We start from the raw sequence: 20,689 nt of genomic DNA on the forward strand, positions 1-20,689 counted from the left end.
CATTTGCATACCAGACTCCTTCTAGCTCTAGAAAAATAATTACAGAAGTCAGTCTTCACAACAGTCTATTTTTGGCAAGCTGGCAAGAAAGGAGCTACAGATAAATATCCCTACCTCACCCTCTGCCCTTCCAATCATCTCTTGTTGATCCTTCCATTGATTAAATTCAACTGGAAGAAAAGAGTCAAGGAAGGCACTGATGTAGTTCATATATGTAAGAAATGTGGAAGTGCCTGAGAATATATTGATGGGGAAAACATAAGATATCAATACATCACTGCTTTAATTGCTAGAAATATGTAAGAAATGTTGGTACATGACTATTTGTTTCCCTTTTTATGAACATCATGGATATTCTTACATGCAACATTGATATATGAATTTAGACTCAACTTTCCAATGTGCACAAACAAAAAGTCGTGATATCATTATAATTGGAGTTACTTTATATTTATAGATTAATTCATGACTAATTGATACTTTAAGATACTGAGCCTTCACATCCAAGACTTTATTTCATTATTATTTAGGTCCTCTTTTATGGCATGCAACAATATTTTATAACTTCCTATTTAGAAGTGTTGCACAATTGTTCTTAAGATTACTTTCTCTAAATCTTATAGACTTGTTTTGCTTTTGAGTGGAGTATTTTTCAAACTATTTCTTCCATTTGGTTATTATTGATATATACTAACACTATGGCTTTCATATATTTCTCACGTTTGACAGAATGGTGTTATCAGTGAGCCCTTTCTAGGTATTTTATCCTTTCTTTCAAAATACTTTTCCCAAAATACCGTTCCAGTGCACCAGCCCCAAGCATCCAGCATCGTGCATCGACATACTTCCTTTTATAACTGCAAAATAAATCTCTAACTTTATCCATCTTATAACACAGTTTATTTAGGCCATGGTGAACTGGACAAAAAAATTATGGATAGAAAACTCAAAACTGCATGTTTGAAAATGGACTATCTTAAAAGATTATTTTAACATAAGGAAGCAAGTACATAAAATTTTACTTCCCTGATGGTCTAGACTTTCCTGGTGGCTCAGGTGGTGAAGAATCCACCTAAAATACAGGAGACCCAGGATTGATCCCTAGGTTGGAAAGATCCCCTGGAGTAGGAAACAGCAACCTACTACTACATAATTCTTGTCTGGGAAATCTCATGGACAGAGGAGCCTTGAAGGCTACAATCCACAGGGTCACAAAGAATCTGACACGATGGAACACACACACATAAAATGGTACTGTGTCTCTTTTAGTCATTGAAATAATCTTCACAAGTTTCAGTCAGTTTAGTCGCTCAGTCATGTCTGACTCTTTGTGACCCCATAGACTGCAGCACACCAGGCTTCCCTGTCCATCACCAGTTTCTGGAGCTTGCTCAAACTCATGTCCATTGAGTCAGTGATGCCATCCAACCATCTCATCCTCTGTTGACCCCTTCTCCTCCTGCCTTCAATCTTTCCTTGCATCAGGGTCTTTTCCAATGAGTCATTTCTTCACATCAGGTGACCAAAGTATGGCAGCTTCAATATCAGACCTTCCAAGAAATATTCAGGATTGATTTCCTTTAGGATTGACTGGTTTGATCTCCTTGCAGTCCAAGGGGCTCTCAAGAGTCTTCTTGAACACCACAGTTTAAAAGCATCAATTCTTTGGTGCTCAGCTTTCACAAGTTTAGTTTTCATCAGAAGTTAAAATAGATATACTCTAAAAGTATACAGAAGATCTACTTTTCTAAATAATACATAAACAAGTTATATTGCAGTTCACATAGATAATCTTTATATAATCTAGGATTTACTAATAAATCATATGAGAACATCAAAAATGTGTATGTATAATTGAACCTCATTAGTTTTGCTTGCACTTAATTATGCTTTGATTTTATGTTCTCTGCATATGAAATAGTCACTGAGCTAAAAACCCATTACAATGCTTGTTATTAGGCTACTATGAATAAATGCATTTGACTATTTTGTTCTTAAAGTTTCAAGTTAAATATTTAGCCATACTTAATCACTATTTTATAACTTGCAAAGAGAGGAACAAGACTGAGCAACTAACACCACACCAATAATTATGTGTTATTAGGTCTAAGTTTCATCTTTATCCTATTATACAGTAAATGCTGTTGGAAGTCACCTAAAGATTTTTTTAAGGATGTGGCATATATATGCAGACTTTTATTGTTTTTATATCAAAAGCACACATTTATCTGGGCCCCTTCACATGGCATTAGTGCCAACTCAAAGGCTTGAAAATATCTGCCTGCCACGCTCCCTGGTCCACCATCCTGACATTTTGTTCCTCTGTACACTGAACATCACACAGCTCTCCGAAGGTAACGGCACAGGAGTAGCACTTTGTTTGATTCAACAACACAGACATCAGGGTTTCTCTGTGTTTGCTGTGATAAAACCTTGCTGACAATAGGACAAATAAGGAAAAGGAATAGCTAAGCAAGGTTCAGGGTTGTGAAACACAATAGACCGACACAAACAAGAAAATGGTAGAAATAAAGTAACAAACAGCCAAGGAGGAGCTATAAATGTTTCAGATGAACAAAATGCTCTGCTGAGATCAGTAGTATAGAGCCAAGAAGAATACAGAAATCAAATTTCACTCTCATGTTCAATCTGAAAACAAACCCAGAAAAATAGAACAGCTGCACAACTTCTATTTTCTCATTCCCTTCTTAAAATTATTGTATCAAAAGCCACATCAACTGCATTTAGCTACTTCTCTTTCAGCTCATCACCATCAGAAGCACAATCATCCCACAATATCCCACAATATCCTTCTTGCTCTAATGGTGAATTTTGTTACCATTCTAACACAACTCTCAGCAGCATTTTAGACTCCTGACTACTCTCTTCATCCTGTCAAAATGTTCTTCTACATTTTCTTATATATATATATGTTGTGACATGGCATTTTTCTGGTTTTCCTCCAACTGCCTTGAACAGTGTGTCTGACTCTTCTTTGCAGGCTCCCCTCTTCTATTCAATCCTTAAGTGTTGAGCTCCTCCAAGATTTTCTTCTCAACTCTTTGCTCTATGTACATGTGCTCCTTAGTTTGTCCATGGCTTTATTCTTTAACATTTTATATATTTACTCTTTTGTTTATTTAGGTATAAACATGTTTAGTATAGGAATTTTCAAACATAGATAAAAGATTCATAAACCTCATTTTTTATAACTCATACAATGAATTTTGGTTTATTTATAATACCTACTATCTACATGCCCCAAGCTGAATCATTTAAATAAGGCATATATCATTTCCCCCTTAAATAAACTATCGCTTCTTAAAGCACAGCCATAAAACAATTAATTCAGTTCAGTCCCTCAGTCCTGTCTGACTCTTTGCGACCCCATGGACTGCAGCATGCCAGTACTGTTTTTGTTTGTGCAGTAATTGTCCATCACCAAACAATTATTTATTGTATTCAGTAAATGTTACAATCCTCCTGATTACCCCATTTCTATAAATGTCTTTTTTACATTTGCTTTGTTTAAATTGGGATCCTAATAAATCCCATAGGTTGAACTTTTCATAACTTTAAATTTATTTTTGACTCTGTAACAGTTTTTCTCCTTTATTTCTTGAGGAAACCAGTCCTTCATCCGGTAGAATTCCCAACATCCTCTATTTGTTTAATTCCACCCCCAAAAATGTCACCATGTTCCTAATCTCAGTGCTTTCTATAAAATTAATTAGACCTAGAAATATATGAAATTCACATTAAATTTTTATACAGGGCCATTTCACAGGTGGTGTCATTTATTTTCAGCTGCTATGCATTTCAAATCACAACACGTCTATCTCTGTAAGCAGTTAAAATTGATCAGCCTGTTAGGATCTTATCCATCCATTATAACATTTCTCCATCAACCTTTCACCTAATGATTTTAGCAGCCACTGAAAAACATTTATTTTCATTTCTTCACATTATCTACATGTTTTAAAATGTCACCTATAGGCTGGTGACTAACTTCATACTAATAGCCCTAATCTTCATTTATAGCCAACTGTCTACACACTATTCCTACATGAAGATCCAGTACTTATATCCAAGTTCACTTTGCCAAACAGAAATAATAGTCCTTGATTTTAACCTATAACCAAGTCTTACTTCAGTAAATGGAAATATCAGTCAGTGAGCTTCTTTTCCCAGAAACCTAGGAATATTCCTTGGTTCTTTCTTTCATTTTATATTATAATCTATTATTATATCCTATTGGCTCTACTTTTCAAATATGTCCTGAACATAACTGAATTATATTTTGCATCCTGCTACAATCCTTAGCCATTTTGCTATAAACTCAGCCCTAACTTAATAGCATTCTGATCATCATCTCTGTTACCAAGTTTTTCTCCTACCTACAGCCAATGCAATTCTTTCAAAAATAGATCCCACCATTTCCCTATAAAAGTAATATGAAACTTTTAAATTTTCAATCAGCATACAATCCAAATTCACTAATATGGTCAATCTTATTCTACTGAACCAGGTGCCTAATTCTCCAAACTCTCTTTCTGTACACGCCACCTACAGCTGTCCTTATCCTGCTTACCAAACACATAGACCATGTTCCCATCCAATACTTTTGTACTTGCTAGTCTCTATATTTAGAACAATCTTCCCAGTATATTCAAATGATTCTTTCACATCTTTTCAATATAAGTTCCATAGATTATTCCAAACCTCTCAGCTAAAGCAGCAGTTTTAACCACCCCTAGTCAATTTTTATAACAATAGTATTTTGCATACCAATACTCATTATTTGGGTGTTTTATAAACTGATTAATTTGTTTTCCCCAAATAAAATACATGCTCCACCTGGTTAAAGAAGTCTGTTCTTTTTCATTCCTAAACCTAGAACAGTGCCAAAAACAATTCGTAGTAAGAAATCAATTACTGTTGAGTGACTGATTTGCAACAGAAAAGTTCATTCAAATAATTTGCAAAAAATTTTCTTCCGATGAACTAAAAAGTACAAAATACGATAAGCTTTATTAAAATTAAGCTAAGAACTACTCAAATTAAACCCAGAGGTATTAAAGAAGGATGTCTCAGCATTAGATATGATAAAGTTTGAAAAAGAAAAAAATCACAAAAATAACAATAGTCTTTGTGCTTCAAAACAGGATTACTTAAAAACCATAGGATTAAGGAAAGACTTTAAATAAACTGAAAACTTTCCTAAGATATTTTTACAAATAAGTAGTCTTTGAGTCTTATTTGGCAAATCAAATATGGTATTAAATATATCTTACTTTATTATGAAATATTTTTCAAAGCAATTTTGTCCCAAATATACAAATGAAATCTATTTTATTATAGAGTTTAATAAATACAAAGTAAAAGTTACAGTTATAACCTAGAATTTATTGTATGTAAGGTCAGATAAGTGCTTTTAATTTTTTAATGCTTAATATAAAGTTCCAATACAAGCTTACTATTGCTAATTGCTATGGTATTTCATTCCTTTTATTTTTCCCCTTTCTCGTACCAATTATCTGAAAATAATAAAAATTACTTGCACATATTTTATATTTTGAATTTAAATGAAATTATTTCTACCTTAAATACATTTTTCAGATTTAATTAAATAGCTAAAAATGTCAGAAAGTATGCTAAGCACATAGAATGTGTTCATTAAATATGTTCCCTTCATTCTTGAATAAATACACCTCCGTTGGGGGTGTGAAAGGAAGAAGCCTACTGAATTTATCTTAGTGATACTGTTACTAGGCTTCATCCAATACTTTGGGTTTAACTGTGTATCACATAAATAGCTTCTGCGTTTTTTCCCTCAAAGACCAACTCCCTTTATATGCACTTCTACCACGGGATTCACAGCAGACAAAACATAACCTTGAAAAAGTTACACATACTTACTTTAGTGCTTATAGGTTGTTGAACACTGTTTCACTTTGGAGTAAAAATCTTGTTACTTTAATGTATTTTATTACAAAATGAAGATTATCATCATCACTTTATCTCATAATTATATGACAAGTTTGTTAGGTAGTTCATAAGAAACCACAGATGCAATATGTGAATGATTGTATCATAGTTTCTATGATGTTATCGATTAGTATTATTAACAAATAACTTACTAGAGGAAATCTGTAATACCGGAGGCCATCTCTTCGTGGCCATAAGGCTTAATTTTTCCTTATCTAATTTCTGTTTACTCTTAAGAAAAGGTTTGTTGTCCCAATGAAATACCTAGCTTGTCTGGATTTGCATTATATTACTACCCAGCACATCAATATAGTTTAGATAAGGTATACTATGCAATAATTAAAAAAAATCATTTTAAATTAGTAACCAAATATTAGGGCACTTAGTTCTATGATTGTTGAATATAATGTACCACCAGCCTCTGGAATGTGCTTCTGAAAAATTAATTGCTTCCAGGGCTGTCTGCCAGTTTCCATAGTAACCAGAACATATACTGAAAAGTAAAATATTTAATTTTGTATGATAATGTTTTTCACAGTTTCTTGTCTAGAATGGTTCTTCAGTTAATAATGCCCATCAAGCAACTTCAGCTGAAATAAACATTTATCTACTAACTCATAGCTTGACTGGCATACCCAAAGCATCCTTGTGACACAAAACATTAATCTTTTCAGATTAATTGAGACTAGTAACCAAGCTATTGATCAGAATGCCTCCTGGCTGATTCATGAGGTTGGTTACATTTAAACAGCTATTGATAACTAATATGACAGCCAAAACCAAAAAGAGTAGATTAAATTATCATGTAACTGATGCTGGGAGGGATTGGGGGCAGGAGGAGAAGGGAAGGACAGAGGATGAGATGGCTGGATGGCATCACTGACTCGATGGACATGAGTTTGAGTGAACTCTGGGAGTTGGTGATGGACAGGGAGGCCTGGCGTGCTGTGATTCATGCGGTTGCAAAGAGTTGGACACGATTGAGCTACTGAACTGATGTTTATTTGTCTAAAGCTTCATATCCTACAGTTTGTTTAGTATTGGAGGTTAGATAACTGTAGGTGTCTTGGTAATATTTGTAGAAAATTTTCATTGAGTTATAATTAATTGGATCTAGAACAATATTCCAAGTCAAATAGTTTTTTTTTTTTAACTGCTGTAAATATATGCAGATAAAGTCTGGCATTTAAAAACATAACATAATGGCCTAAATTCTAAAATATGTAAGCATCCAAGGAAAGGTACTTTCTTGTGAACTTTGCACAAAAACAGCTTGTACTAAAATTCAAAACACTTCTTTTCCCCACAAGCATACATTAGTCATTTTCTGTGTTTTGCTACCAAAGTAGAATAATTTTAGACATTCCTGACATTAAAGAGAAGACCTATAGGTCTTCCCATTCCCCTCACTCCCAGGTCTTTTTACTTAACTGAGAAAACATATAGTTAAAAGCATTCAGACGTCTCTGGATCTCTTAGCAGAATCCAGAAGTGTCAGGCATGAAGCCATCACTCAAAAAACACCAACAGGGATCTCAAACTCATTGGCTTCCAAATCTCATCCGATCCCTAAAGCCATTTTCCATCCAAATGGAACAAGAGGTCATGATCTCTGCTCACAGAAGCCCCAGATATCTCCATTTACCCCAACGGTGGACTCCAGTTTCATGAATTAAATTTTAATCTACTGTAACATTCAAAATTACAAAAAACAGCATGGTAGCATGCAGGAATATGGGGCTTGTGGCTGTGATCCAAAAGTCTACAAGCAATAAATGCTGGAGAGGGTGTGGAGAAAAGGGAACCCTCCTACACTGTTGGTGGGAGTGCAAACTAGTACAGCCACTATGGAGAACAGTGTGGAGATTCCTTAAAAACTGGAAATAGAACTGCCTTATGATCCAGCAATCCCACTGCTGGGCATACACACTGAGGAAACCAGAAGGGAAAGAGACACGTGTACCCCAATGTTCATCGCAGCACTGTTTATAATAGCCAGGACATGGAAGCAACCTAGATGTCCATCAGCAGATGAATGGATAAGAAAGCAGTGGTACATATACACAATGGAGTATTACTCAGCCATTAAAAAGAGTACATTTGAATCAGTTCTAATGAGGTGGATGAAACTGGAGCCTATTATACAGAGTGAAGTAAGCCAGAAAGAAAAACACCAATACAGTATACTAATGCATATATATGGAATTTAGAAAGATGGTAACAATAACCCTGTATGAGACAGCAAAAGAGACACTGATGTATAGAACAGTCTTTTGGACTCTGCGGGAGAGGGAGAGGGTGGAATGATTTGGGAGAAAGGCATTGAAATACGTATAATATCATATATGAAACGAGTCGCCAGTCCAGGTTCGATGCACGATACTGGATGCTTGGGGCTGGTGCACTGGGACGACCCAGAGGGATGGTATGAGGACGGAGGAGGGAGGAGGGTTCAGGAGGGGGAACACATGTATACCTGTGATGGATTCATTTTGATATTTGGCAAAACCAATACAATATTGTAAAGTTTAAAAATAAAATAAAATTTAAAAAAAAAAACAAAAAACAAAAAACGTGGATGCCGAAATACGAGAAAAGCCACCTTCACTAGAAAACAAATCATTTTCTTCCACGTCCGGGAGACCTAGGATGGGGACGAAACCAGTGGCCACAGGAGAGGGGCCGTGATCAGCTGGCACTGGGAGGTACTCGTGGCACTCACCTTCTGCCCTCCCGCTCCAGGGGCAAGCTGTCTCAGTTCAGCGTCCCATGCTGCTGTCCGGGCGCTGCCATAACACCTGCAGGCAGCGCACCGGGCTGGGGTCCGAAGAGAGCCAAACCCTGCTATGTTTGCAAGCATCTCAGCTCACCGCGGGGATTTGCCACGAGCGCCCCACGTGGAGGCTACAGGAGGGACGCTGGGCGTGGCCACACAAGTGGTTTGGATTCTTGTGCCTTGTTAAAACAGAGGCACGTGGAGTCCACGTTGCGTCTTTTAACCTCCCCCAGACCTTTGCTTTCTCTGCGTGTTGTCTTTTCGTGGCTGCCGGTCTGTTGCAGCCTTTGTTTCAGGTCCTTTGTTTCCATCTTGGTGCTCCTCTCCGTCCAAACAGTATTGGAGCTTTAAGGGATGGCTGGCTTTTTGGGGGGTTCGAGGCAGTGAGCTTTGACTCTGTTGCTTTACTCTGAAGCTGCTCTTACCAGCCTTGGATCCAGGGGCAGTATCATTACCTGATCTTAGAGGTAGGGAAACAAAGATTCCACTGTTACATGATTTGCCCAAATTCAAGTTTCATTAAAAAGTTAGCCCCTTTATGACAATCAAATGATTATTTAAGTTTAGTTTATGGAATATCCAAGTAGAGAACAGTGCAATAAAACAAAATCATAATGGAATAGAATGGATTGGAAACTCTAAGTCAGCCTGTTGTGTGAGTGTGTGTCCCTAGTGTTTGCTGAGAAACGTTTCATAAAGCTTGCCAAAGATAAATTTGGGTTTTGTTCAAATTTCAGAGCTCATAAAAGTTAACATCTGTCTTCTATAAGTCAGCACTGCCCAAGGAAACTAGACTATCTCTTTGACCCCGAAACTTGACAAAGTGTTTTTCAAAGTCAGGATCTGTTAACTCATATTATTACTAATTTTTTGTCTCCACTTGAATTTAAACTGTATTTGTGGTGTGTGTGTGTGTATATGTGTGTGTGCACGTGCGTGAGTGCGCTAACTAACTTTATGGAGGCTGGGGAGATAGAGAAGCTAAAATAAGATTGAACTTTGACCCTTTGTATCCAAAGCAACCCACTCCAGTAGTCTTGCCTGGAGAATCCCATGGGCATAGGAACCTGTTGTGCTATGGTTCATAAAGTCACACAGAGTTGGACAGGACTGAAGTGACTTAGCACAGACACATGCATCCAAAGCAAAATAAAACAATATCCCCCAACATTTCTAGAATTCCTCTGAGATTAGTTGCTTAGTTATAGGACTTTTATCCAAAACTCTGATTTTCAACAGTAAAAGGTAAGAGTTCATATTGTTAGAAGTTAAGATTTGATATACATTGCAGGATATGGTGAGAAGGTTGGAAGGAGTTAGCAAAACTTCAAGGCAATGATAGTCTTAATCAAAATTTCAGAAAAACTGAGACCTGATTGAAACGAACAGGTGTTTATTTGGGGTTTGTTGGGACTATCCCAGGAGACACAGACTGAAGCACTTGAATCATGTTTCTCTGAACTACAAAATGGAGGAAGCTTATAAAGGCAAAAACTGCAAGGCCACAGATAATTATATGTTATTTGTGAAGCATTATAATTGGAACTGATGAAGTAAGGGCACTAGTTAAGAAAGGATTAATTGGGGTCTGAAATGGTTGCATAGTTACCAGGGTGACCTCAAGACCACAAAGTGGCAGCTGTCAACTGATGTTCCAGATACCACTGGTGGTGTCCTTCCTTTGATATGTTCACAGAAAATTCAAGTTTCATGGTTCAGGGACATGTCTAAGTCCAGATCCTCAATGGGCACCACACTCTGTTTTTGTGTGCATGAACTGTACTTACTTCATTACAATTGCAGTTTGTCATCAACAGCTTTTCTGTGGTGAGACAGGCTAAGCGAAAATATTTAGGTACCTGGCAATAGGAAGGGTTTGAATGGCAAAATTAGATTCTGGCATCATTCAGTAAGTTGAATGATGAGCCCAGATTTAAAGTGTTGAAAGTTCAGTAATAAGTAACAGCTTCTGGCAATTTGATGAAGTACGACTTCTTTTTTGCTTTTGGAGGAAATATAAGTCAAATATTCAGATTGGGTCAGAGTACAGAAACTCGGCCAAGACAGGTCAATTCAGTAACAGGTCTCCTGCCCCAGAGAAGACTTTGTAGTCCCTGCGTCCAGAGATAGAGAAAATATAGAAAAACCATTGGAAATAGAGGTTAAAAGTAGAGCCTTTGAAGTACCCAGCAAAGAAAAGGGCCCAATGTAGGAATCTAGTCCAGACTGGCCCATTCCTTTGAGGCCAATTGGAAACTCACTCTACTCTCTTAGGTTTTGTCAAGTATTTACTGTGGTTAGTGTTAAGCATGTAGAAGTACTGAGGGTACAATAATGAATAAAAGGAAAATCTGAAAATACACTTGTGTATTCTCTTTTGGAACTGCTAGATGATGAAAATCAGAAAGATACCTATAACCTTCTGATGGTGGAAAATCAGAGGATAGCAGTGATTGGGAATGGCAGATAGAATGATAAACCCCTTTTTAAAGTGAATTGGAAGTAACTGCTATGGTGGGCGGAGAAGGCAATGGCACCCCACTCCAGTACTCTTGCCTGGAAAATCCCATGGATAGAGGAGCCTGCTAGGCTGCAGTCCATGGGATCTCGAAGAGTCGGACATGACTGAGTGACTTCACTTTCACTTTTCACTTTGATGCATTGGAGAAGGAAATGGCAACCCATTCCAGTATTCTTGCCTGGAGAATCCCAGGGATAGGGGAGCCTGGTGGGCTGCCCTCTATGGGGTCGAACAGACTGAAGCGACTTAGCAGCAGCAGCAGCAGCTATGGTGGGGCTGGTCCATAAACTGCCATCAGATGTGAAATTATGGGTATTTGCATGACAGGTAGCATCTTGCAAAGAAACAGAAAGTAACTGTTGGTTGATCATCAGTATGAATGGAATGAGCAAAGACAGAAAATCCAAATAGGAACAAACTATGGTCTGTAATAAGAATGAATGAGTTTAATGTATGTATGAAGTAATCAATCCTGGAGAAATTCTCTGAGTTTGTGAGATACATGATCTAAGCCTCCTCATACCTTTGCTCTGTAAGGAGTGGCTTTTGCTAGTTTTTCCCTGTGCGCACAGACTCAGAAAATGGGAAGCAGCTGTTAAAGGTATAGGCCTAGTTAGATAGGCTTCCCTGATAGCTCACTTAGTAACAAATCTGCCCGTTTGATTTCTGGGTCGAGAAGATCCACTGGAGAAGGAATAGGCTACCCACTCCACCATTCTTGGGCTTCCCTGTTGGATGGCTGGTAAAGAATCTACCTGCAATGCAGGAAACCTTTGTTCGATCTCTGGGCTGGGAAGATCCCCTGGAGAAGGGAAAGCTACCCACTCCAGTATTCTGGCCTGGAGAATCCCATGGACTACGCAGTCTATGGGGTAACAAAGAGTTAGACACAACTGAGCGACTTTCATACACCTAGGTAGATAACAATTGAAACAACTCTCTCCTGAGAAAAAGTATTTAAAAAGTCTTCTGTAACTTGAGTTTGACACATAAGAGTATGATACAGTTTTTAGACATTCTACACCTTGTTTACTTTAGGACTTCACTTGTACTGTGGTGAACAAATAAATAAGATCAAACTCCTGTGTCAAGATATTTCAAAACTTGGATATACTGTAGTCTGATATGATTTCCATATTCAGATAGTTTCAATCCCAGGAGGAGTTGTCACTGTGAAACAGGGGAAAATTCCACAGACACATATGGAGAGAGAAAGTGATGAGTTATTCTTGCAGATCATTCCCAGTACCCTAGAAAATGTAGCTATGTAGCAGCTGTGAAGATGAATGGGATATTTGGCAGTAAATGGGTGACTGGCAAAAAATATTGGGAGCATATGGAAATATGCTGTGAGCATATGCATTATTATAGAGTATTTTATCAAGAAGGCACATTAATAGCAAAAAATCCTACCAGCTATTATCATCATTAATGTTTCATCAGAGGCTTGCTCAAAGCAAATATGAGATTAAAGTAGATAACCAATGAAGACCTGTGGCACAGGGAACTCTGCTCAATACTTTGTAATAACCTAATGGGAAAAGAATTCGAAAAAAAAATAGATACATGTAAATGTATAACAATCAGTTTTCTGTACTGGTGAAACTAACACAATGTAGTTAATCAACTATGCTCCAATATAAAATTAAAAAAAAATTTTTAAAGATGTTCTACTGTGGTAGGTGTGTAAGATTAAACAAATATTAGAAAGATAAATATCACCACATATTTTAGTTTATGAAAATATCACTGTATTGCCCTCATGTTTTCCAGATGACTGTGGATCAGTGAAATCTTCAAAAAGGGCAGGGACTGCAAAAGAAATATTTTGGGGTTAATAGGTTAAATTAATTGTACAAAGCATCACAGTAAGAGTCAGAATTAGAATTTTATTGCATCCACAGCCCTGTATTCTTTTCATAAGTTTATAGTTTTTGGTTCTTGCAATGGACATGAAGTATCATAATCACAGCTAAGACTTGCTATTATTCCTTGAGGAACATAATTAAACAATTTTGTATTAGGCTCTGATCAGTGAAAAAGATGGAAGAAAAAGATTAAATTGATATTTTATATGACTCTATTTGACAGTCATAAAACTACCAATCATAAAACTATAAACAAAGATTTATATTGTTGGACTTTGTTTTGGAGGTATTTGATTCATACTTTAAAATGTATTAATTCTACTTCACTATCTCTATGCTTTCATCCTGCTCCTTAAGCAATGAGCTGCCTACACAAATTAAAATCAGCTGCAGACAAAAGGCTGGCTTGTGTTTTACTAGTGTTTTCATCATAGAGAGTGTTTTTTTTTTTTTTTTTTTAATTCCCAGCAATTAGAGGAGCAGTCAGTAGAAGTGAAGTTCACAGAACTGAGAGAGGGAGGAAAATCTCAGATTTTGAACTTTAAAAATTATAAAGGTCTCATGTTTTCATGTCTTCATGTTACAGTTGTTTCTCTGCACTGTGCTCGGTCTTCTTCATGCTTTTGCTCTACTACTTTTCCCGTTTCTAAATTCTGCCTTTTAAGAATACAATTTAAAGCAAATAAAAGATATCCAATTTGGAAATGAATCAATAACACTCTCTAACCACAGATCACATGATCCTGCATATATATAGAAAGTCCCAAGGAATCCACAAAGAAAAATACAAGAGCTAATAAACAAATTCAGCAAAGTTGCAGGGTACAAGACACAAAAATCACTTGTGTTCCCAGCAATGAATAATCCAAAAGGAAATTAAGAAAACAATTCAATTTATAATACATCCAAAGAATGAAATATTTGACAGTAAATTTACAAGTAAGTAAAAACTGGTACTTTGAAAACCACAATTTTTACTTAAAGAAAGAAAGCCTAAATAAAGGGAAAGCCATCCCCTCTCCATGGACTGAATAGCTGTTTTACATGGTTGTAGCCTGGAAAATCCCATGGGCGGAGGAGCCTGGTAGGCTGCAGTCCATGGGGTTGCGAAGAGTCGGACACGACTGAGTGACTTCACTTTCACTTTTCACTTTCATGTATTGGAGAAGGAAATGGTAACCCACTCCGGTGTTCTTGCCTTGAGAATCCCAGGGACGGGGGAGCCTGGTGGGCTGCCGTCTATGGGGTCCCACAGAGTTGAACACGACTGAAGTGACAACAGCAGCAGCCCTCGATTGACTTTATTACATTGCAATGGGTAGAGAGGAAGGCTCAACTGTATTTTGCAGACTATTTGTTTAGGCTCGATCTAGTTCAGAATTTTTCACCTTGGCACTATTGATATTTTGGACTTCTTAATTCTTTGTATGCAGATGGCACCACCCTTATGGCAGAAAGTGAAGAGGAACTAAAAAGCCTCTTGATGAAAGTGAAAGAGGAGAGTGAACAAGTTGGCTTAAAGCTCAAAATTCAGAAAACTAAGACCATGGCATCTGGTCCCATCCCTTCATGGCAAATAGATGGGGAAACAGTAGAAACAGTGTCAGACTTTACTTTGAGGGGCTCCAAAATCACTGCAGATGGTGATTGCAGCCATGAAATTAAAGATGCTTACTTCTTGGAAGGAAAATTATGACCAACCTAGATAGCATATTCAAAAGCAGAGACATTACTTTGCCAACAAATGTCCATCTAGTCAAGACTATGGTTTTTCCAGTAGTCATGTATGGACGTGAGAGTTGGACTGTGAAGAAAGCTGAGCACCAAAGAATTGATGCTTTTGAACTGTGGTGTTGGAGAAGACTCTTGAGAGTCCCTTGGACTCCAAAGAGATCCAACCAGTCCAGCCTAAAGGAGATCGGTCCTGGGTGTTCATTGGAAGGACTGATGCTGAAGCTGAAACTCCAATACTTTCGCCACCGCATGCAAAGAGTTGACTCATTGGAAAAGACCCTCATGCTGGGAGGGATTGGGGGCAGGAGGAGAAGGGGACGACAGAGGATGAGATGGCTGAATGGCATCACTGACTCGGTGAACATGAGTTTGGGTAAACTCTGGGAGTTGGTGATGGACAAGGAGGCCTGGTGTGCTGCGATTCATGGGGTCGCAAAGAATCAGACACGACTGAGCGACTGAACTGAATTCTTTGTTTTTGTCAGAGTGCAGGGGTGTCCTGTGCCTTTTTTAGAGTGTTTAGCAGTACCCTAGCCTTTAGATTCCACTAGAGGAATTAGATTCTATTAGCATTTTCACACTCGACACCCCAAAATATCTCAAGGCATTGCTAAATGTCCTTGGTGGAGGAAATGGGGTTAGCCCCAGTTGAGAACCACTGTTCTAACATTGTTTCATATGTCTGGTTTATTCCCAGTAACCACCTTCAACAAATTTCAAAATTATGGTTGAATCTGGTAAATTTAATCTTTTAGGAAGTTAGCAGATAATTTGTGTCATGGCCGTGGCCTGAATTAAACTGAAACATTTTCATTTTTTCTGATTTTTATTTGTGAAATTTTATTTAGTTTTGATTTATAATCTCTGATAGTTGTTTTCTGTCCCATCTTGAAAATAGACTTATTCTAGTTATAACAAATATGAGAAATGAAAGACTACTACATTATCCTGTTGCAAAAATAACTTTCTATTGATGAGGCTAAGCTTCCCTGGTGGCTCAGAGGTTAAAGTGTCTGCCTCCAATGCGGGAGACCTGGGTTTGATCCCTGGGTCAGGAAGATCCCCTGGAGAAGGAAATGGTAACTCACTCTAGTATTCTTGCCTGGAGAATCCCATGGACAGAGAAGCCTGGTAGGCTACAGTCCACGGGGTCACAAAGAGTCGGACATGACTGAGTCACTTCACTATACTATACTATTGAAATCCAAAAAGAGTAGTCAGTTTGTTTAAGGATTGATAGCTGACTTGAAGCTAGTCTTACAAAACCTCTCCATCCAGGTGCTATGAATGCATTTTATTTAATGTTGAGACTCTGGATTCCTGTTACTTTGAATTGGTATTTAAAAACATCCATTGTGTTACTTATTTATAAACTTGCTTTTCTTGATAATTTGACTTTGCAAAATCAGTAAACAATTCAAATATTTCCACTGTCTCTCCAGTATTACTTATTTATCTGAAAAATCATAATATCTGAAATATATGAAGTGTAATTCTATAACCTATTTACTGTAGTATAATGACACAATGAAATTTCAAATTAAATCACGTATAAAAGAATATTTTTATATTTTCTTCATTTGTAAAGAGACTATAATAATTAAAACTAAATCATGAGTAATTGAACCATGATGACTTCTTAATGGCCTCATCTTATGCCACTAATCATTTTGTGTATATGATACAACTACTAAATTACTAAGTTATGCATGGAAGCTCTAACCTTTGTTTTAAATTTTATTTTCAGAGTCACATCAAATCAGGAATCAAGACTTTAGACTGCATTTGTATATTCAGATTTCTGGCTCCCCTCAGAGTGAGTTACTTAAACAATATCAGCCAGATCACTGATGTAAAGATAAAAGTTTCTGATAAATGAAACAAAAAGATATGCCTTAAAAATAGCATAATCTTCTAATATCCTGTGCAGTCTGCAGTAATTGGCAATTATTGCATTTTTCAGTTCAGTTTAGTCACTCGGTCGTGTCCGACTCTGTGACCCCATGAATTGCAGCATGCCAGGCCTCCCTGTCCATCACCAATTCCCGGAGTTGACTCAGACTCACATCCATAGAGTCAGTGATGCCACCCAGCCATCTCATCCTCTGTCGTCCCCTTCTCCTCCTGCCCCCAATCCCTCCCAGCATCAGAGTCTTTTCCAATGAGTCAACTCTTCGCATCAGGTGGCCAAAGTACTGGAGTTTCAGCTTTAGCGTCATTCCTTCCAAAGAAATCCCAGGGCTGATCTCCTTCAGGATGGACTGGTTGGATCTCCTTGCAGTCCAAAGGACTCTCAAGAGTCTTCTCCAACACTACAGTTCAAAAGCATCAATTCTTTGGCACTCAGCCCTCTTCACAGTCCAACTCTCACATCCATACATGACCACAGGAAAAACCATAGCCTTGACTAGACGAACCTCTGTTGGCAAAGTAATGTCTCTGCTTTTAAATATGCTGTCTAGGTTGGTCCCCTGGAGAAATGAGACTGAAAACATTTAATTTGGGACTTAATGTGAACTGAATACCAAGTAACTCCTGTATGTTATTTGGGTTTAATTGCTTTTTGAAGGATATAGAATTTTTTAGTTTAAAATTATCTTATGATCTTGCTTTCCAATGGCAGAGATATGGCTTCCCATATTAGTCTTCATGGAAGATAATAGCTATATAAATCGATGTAGGTATTAATATCAGCATTTATCAAAGGCCTATCAAAACTGTACGAATGACTTTAATCCTTCCTCAATTATTCATTTCAACTGTAAGCAGCCTATAAACACTACCATTTTCTAGCAGAAGACACTGAAGCTTAGTGACAGTAAACAACACATAATTTTATAAGCTCACAAAGGCCAGTACATGGTAGAGTTAAGGTTTGGGTTTTCATTTCTGTTTTCTGGTACACTATATTGAAACACTTCCTTGTGTGTGTCAATAGTTAAACAGAATAAAAAACTTTCAAACCCCTGGACATTTGAGAAAGATCTTAAAAGATAAGTATGCTTCTTCTCAGACTAAATCAATTATGGTTATTTGAAGGAGGAATAACAAAGAGAAAAGTAACTTGGAGGTGTACTTGATTAAGGCATATTTTCTGCTGCTGCTGCTAAGTCACTTCAGTCGTGTCAGACTCTGTGCGACCCCATAGACGGCAGCCCACCAGGCTCCCCTGTCCCTGGGATTCTCCAGGCAAGAGCACTGGAGTGGGTTGCCATTTCCTTCTCCAATGCATGAAAGTGAAAAGTGAAAGTGAAGTCGCTCAGTTGTGCCCGACTCTTAGCAACCCCATGGACTGGAGCCCACCAGGCTCCTCCGTCCATGGGATTTTCCAGGCAAGAGTACTAGAGTGGGGTGCCATTGCCTTTAAGGAATGACAAATTGTCAAACAATTCAAGGAAACAGGGGTTCCAAGTAGGTAACACCCACTATCAACTAAAGGATATAAAGAAAAGTTTAATGAGGATTGGAGAGAGGCTTATACATATGTTAAGAAATTGAATACAAACCTTTGGAAAGTGAAGAAACAAAATCTTCCTTGCTCTCCACAGAAGATAAAATTCTGTATATATGCTTTGTTAGGTTATTTAGAGACAGATGGGAGGCAAGGAAATAATTCTCTTCAGCATAAGCAATTTTCATGATTCCAATTGAGGAGCTATTCACTTGAAAAGCAGCACTATAAACAAAAAGCAATGACAGTGGGTTAGGTCCATCCATCATTAGCAGAGATGTGTCTGAATTCCAAAAGGGACTTTCAGGCTACATCGCTCAAGGAAATGTGTCTAGTTTAAATTAGAAATATTTTTGCACCTCCAGTTTGTGATAGGTATTTTTACATAAAGTCTGAAAAAGAACTTTGAGGTGATGGCATCAAAAACTAGAGGGAGGTAAGAGAAAAGTCTAATAAACTTTCCTTCAGTAATGAACACACGGAACAAATTAATAGTATCCAGAGACACTATAGAAAGTATTACAAATAAGTTATAAATGAACATGTAAAAATGAGAATAGAGTTTTCTAATGGATTGTGCCACATCGAATTTTGTTTCAGAAACAAGTAGAATGGGAGCAGAATTGGAAAATAACTGAGACAATAATAACAAAATGTGGAACTTGGGGAAACTCAAAAACATAAGACTTTAGGATGGCACCCATTACCACTTTCTGACAAACAAAAAAGAAAAACAATAGTGTATGCTTGGTTTTAGTGAGTTTGGACTCTTGGATTTAGTGTCTTGAAAAGAATCCACAGAGATCAAGACTGTAAAACATTAAAAACAAAAAAAAAAAAAAAAGAAAGAAAAGAAAGAAAGAAATCTAGAACCTTTGGATGCTCATACCACTCATACTGTCTATTTACTAATTTACTCTTCCTGAGCAAAAATGAAGAATTGGGGATAGGGGGAGAATTGTTAAAAAGGATAGTGTTTGCAAGTATCATAAAAGTCAAAATTCACTTTTTAAAAACTTGTTTATATACACTGCTGCTGCTGCTGCTAAATCACTTCAGTTGTGTCCAACCCTGTGCGACCCCATAGACGGCAGCCCACCAGCCTCCCCCGTCCTTGGGATTCTCCAGGCAAGAACACTGGAGTGGGTTGCCATTTCCTTCTCCAATGCATGAAAGGGAAAAGTGAAAGTGAAGTCGCTCAGTCGTGTTCGACTCTTCGCAACCCCATGGACTGCAGCCTACCAGGCTCCTCCATCCATGGGATTCTCCAGGCAAGAGTACACTACCACGTGTAAAATAGATAGCTAGTGGGAAGCTGTTGTATAGCACAGGAGATTAGCTTGGTGCTCTTCGATGACCTAGAGGGATGGGATGGGTGGGGGAGGGAAGTCAAGAGGGAGGGGATATATGACTACATAGAGCTGATTCACTTTGTTGTACAGCAGAAACTAACACAACATTGTAAAACAATTATATTTCAATAAAAATAATAAAGTAAATGGAAAAAATTAACAAACAAAATACCCAAAACCAAACTTGTCTATTCACCAAATAGCCATATATAAATATGGCTTATCATCTAGCAAATTGCCCATCTTTGGTCAATAGGTGTATGTTGATCTATTTCTATTTTTCTATTATTTATATTTTTTATTATTTCAACTAAGCCTCACTTTTTGACTCCTTACACTTAACTTTTATAAAAGTCATAATGTTAAATAAAAGCAACTAGCCAAAGATATTTCAGAAGGAAGAAATTTAACTTCTTCCATCTGGATGTTAAAAGCAATTGGGAGGATAAATAAACAACTGTTTTAAAATAAAATGTTCGGGTGGGAATAAAAAGCTGTGAAATTGTTCAACCTACTTTGTAACCAAAGAAGCAAAGCTGTGTAATGGAGTTTTGTTTTTTTTTTTTTTTTTTATAATGCACATTCTTTATGTATTTCTATTTAGTGTTTTCTCGGTCACAATTTTCTTTGCTGTCTAGCATGATCTGCATGACCTGTAATCTTTGAACCACTTTCGTACCTCATGTTTTTATCCAGCACTCTTATTGTGATATGTACTAGTCTGTGAACAATGTCAAATAAAAAAGAACGAACAGGTGGTGTGGTGGAGCTGAGCTAGTGTATTATACACTAGTTGTAAAAATAAAAATGAAGTGAGCCATCTTTTGTTCATTAAAAAAAAAAAAAAGAAAATGTTAAAATTTGTGAAGCTATTTGAACAATTAAATGCAGCCTTCCTTTAGACACACAATGTCCATAACATCCTAAGACTATGATTATATAATAAATACCACCCTAAGAACTGTGAATATGTCCAGAATTGTGTTTTCTATGTCCTTA

The sequence above is a fragment of the Bos indicus x Bos taurus genome, chromosome 4 (assembly GCF_003369695.1).
Source record: "Bos indicus x Bos taurus breed Angus x Brahman F1 hybrid chromosome 4, Bos_hybrid_MaternalHap_v2.0, whole genome shotgun sequence".
NCBI classification, from domain to species: domain Eukaryota; kingdom Metazoa; phylum Chordata; class Mammalia; order Artiodactyla; family Bovidae; genus Bos; species Bos indicus x Bos taurus.